Consider the following 3,622-nt stretch of genomic DNA (forward strand, 5'->3'; position numbering starts at 1 on the left):
CACGACAAAATATAATAAATATATTAGGGCAGTCAATAAGTGCTGTCTGCTGTTCCTGAAAAGAAAACTGGGGGTTGTTTTTTTAACGTACATTTTTTTTTACTACTGTGCATCAAAATAAAAGAAGCAGATATGAGTAATGCATTTATTACAGAAATGAAATACTTACTGTTAGATGTCAAAGGGAGATGCTATGAGAGTAAACCAATGTAGTATAAGGATATAATATTTATTTTTTAATGTATTGTGACAGGGAGCATGTCTGAGTGGATCAAGATACGCTATGTTAATCTTAGTTTTTATGACACTTTGAATATTACAGAGCAGGCCAGGGAGGTAAAAGATATGTATTATTTTTATTTCTGGACTGTCTTTTGAATATCTTTTGATACTACTGAAATCATTCATCAAGAAAATTAATTGGTGAAAGTTCAGTACTGTGCAGTATTCCCTGACAATTGTCAAATATGAATACAATCTGATAGTTGTGTGCCAATACAGTTAACCCTCACTTTACGCGGTTAATGTAACCCGGAGGGTCCCGCGTAAAGTGAGAAACGCGTAAAGTGAATAACATAACATATGGGATTAATTGAAATGGAGTCCGGGCCGATCCCCAAACTCCACTTTTTGACGACACACAACTATGTTGTAGTAAAAATAATATCTTAACTTTATGATGGTATGCACACACAATTAATAATTAAGAGAAATATCAATAATATTAGGTTTTTTAACACTTACATTAGTAGAAAAAATGGCTGGGCACACGGGGATGGGTGGTTGGTTCCGAGGCAGAGGGCAGATTATTGGCCCTCACCTGTGTCACTTGTATCAATTGTATCACTATCCACCACAGAGGCTTGCAGGGCCTCTTTGTCAAACTCCCCAAAGTCCATATAAGTCCATATCCTCACCATAATTATCACTATCACTGACTTGGGCCGGCTGTGGTGGGTGGCGGGTGAAGAACTGGTAATGTTTTGATGACTGGGCGACCTTGTGCGCACCATGTTCGCGCAGCTTACACAACATGGCGGATGGCGGGAGGTTTGGATCCAAAAATGGCGCGGCTCGCCAGCCGCTCTCCGCGTAAAGGGGTACACGCACCGCGGAATGTGAGCATCCTGGGTTCCGGCAGGGCACCGCGTAAACGTGGAAACGCGGAATGTGGGACCGCGTAAAGTGAGGGTTAACTGTAGTCATAACTGCCAGCTTCCAGTGTTAGGTGAGGCATCAACTATATACAGTACTGTAATATTGTCTCAACTGGACACTCTAGTCATTTGTGATCCAGATCAGGTGAATGCCAAGTAAATGATAATCTATTTTTAGCTTTGTCGGTCACTCCTCAAGAATGACTGACAGGAACTTCGATCAGGCTGCACTGTGGTTTGTAACCCAAGTTTTCTGATTTTTGTTGATACTTGTACTGTACAGGTATAGCCATGAATCTGCTTGATCAGATTTAAGTTCAATTTTGTATCGTATTTATAATGTTTGATTGGCCTGGACAAAGTGATGATACTGTAGGTCTTAGTTAATAAGAGACATGTGAGGTTAAAATTGCAGCAGATCAAAACATCATCACTTAAGAGCTCTCTCAGTGGCAGGTTGACCTGCCTTTACCTAATAATACACTGTACTCTACTGTATTTATGAAGAGTATGAATGAATTTTGAAACCTCTTTAATGCCTGTATTGGAGATTTAGTACAGTGTATTTGTACTACCTTGAAGAGAATACCCAGTACAGATCCTGTATTTCTTTTGAAGGACCACTGATCTTTTGCGAGTTATTTTAATTTCATAATGTTTTAAAACTTTATGGATACTGTATTAAGAGGAATATTGTATTTTGAGAAGATACAAAATACATGTGGAAGAAAACTGATACTGTACTGAGAAATTATGGGTATCTTTGTATAAGAAAATGTGAGGCTGTCTATGTACAGTACAGTATATGTAAAGTTTGTTTCTATGAAAATTACAAATCTATCTGTAGATGAGGAATGTACAGTCAAGAAAAAAAAAATTCTGCACCTGTGGGTCTGACCGCCTTTGCAACGATCACTGACTCTAGCCATATTTATTTTGTAAGGTTGGTACTTCAGATTGTGCAATACATATTGTAACCAATACCATGTATTCTGCATATCACCTATAGTTAATACATAGTAAGTGGCAACTCTAGAAGGCAGTGCTACCTACATACAGGTAAATCTCGAGATACGATATCCCGAGATGCGATATTTTACCATAATGATGGTTATAAATTGACATCATCTTGCTATATACGGTGAAAACAACTTGCTTTAACTATATCCATTAATAGCCATCAATATCCAATGGTTGGATTTTTTCCTCTGGTGCATTCTCCTATTAATCACCATATTTTTATACATCAAGTCAGTGACATTTTATAAGGAAACAATACCCTATGCACCAGCAATCTTTACCTTCACTTGTCAGCCTACCCACGTGCCGCCACACGACCAACCCGCTCACTACAGCCCTCCCCATGGTTCGTTGTTTATCGCAAACCTGCCATTGCATTGCTCCATGATTATTGGTCAGCATTGTACATTGAGCTTCTTTTTTTTTTTACAGTGAGAGGACAGCACTAATATTTAGATTGAACTGTGTTATGGTGACTGTTAAGTGATACCGGTATTTTCTGTATTTTTGTGACTAAGGTGTGTTGACTGTTGTTTTGAAAATGTGAGCAGTGTCGGCCGCTATCATTATTTTTGTTATCGTCATTTGCTCTGTTTTTGTGATAAGTGCTTTTGCTCTGTTTTTGTAACTGAAGTGAGCAGTGTAACTTTGAAAATGTCTGGGAAGGCCAAGGCATTCAAGACAACCATGCCTCTGAGGTGAAGCTTGACATTGTTAAGCAGCATGAGACTCCCCAGAGGCTGTGTGGGAGTCTCCACTCTACCTACACGAATCCTTTTAGCCTTGAAGGGGAACATGTGATGTGTACAGTATTTGGGACTGGCTGGGAACATATCCCACTGAACCCCATGTTACAATGCTCCCAATCTACAATATTTCACCTAGTGATGGGTTTTCAAGAAGGTAACCCCATCATATCTCGAGGTTTACCTGTATTCCATAACTCATGGGTGTTGTTCAGAATTCTTGGTCCAGTGTGTCATATTGTATCACACCTTAAAGGTGCAGACAATTTTCCTATTGACTGTGCATATCATATATATCTACTCAATTTTTAATGAAGTGAGAATGAGCTGACACATTTCAACATAAAAAACAATGTTGTATGCTGTCTGGAGTGGGGCAGACACTTGAGGCTTTCTGAGTCACAAAAATCAGTTTTCCCTAAAATCATTGATAAAATAGAGAGTTTAAGTATTTTTAAGTTTGAAAAGTATTGATAGTGAAAAAAAAAATCACTGGATGATACACTGTACGGTCTCTGCTAATCTGAAAATCAATCAAGGGCAGTAACTGGAGTAAAAATTGATAGAAATGTTGATGGTCAAACTCAATGTAGATCCCAATGATGTGAAGCAGCACACTAAGATGTATTTTGATTCACATGGATTATGGGTAGAGGGACGGGTAATGCTCTAGCTACCCCTGATGTTCTCTTATGTCAG

The sequence above is a fragment of the Homarus americanus genome, unplaced genomic scaffold, assembly GCF_018991925.1.
Source record: "Homarus americanus isolate GMGI-L3 unplaced genomic scaffold, GMGI_Hamer_2.0 scaffold24523, whole genome shotgun sequence".
NCBI classification, from domain to species: Eukaryota; Metazoa; Arthropoda; class Malacostraca; order Decapoda; family Nephropidae; genus Homarus; species Homarus americanus.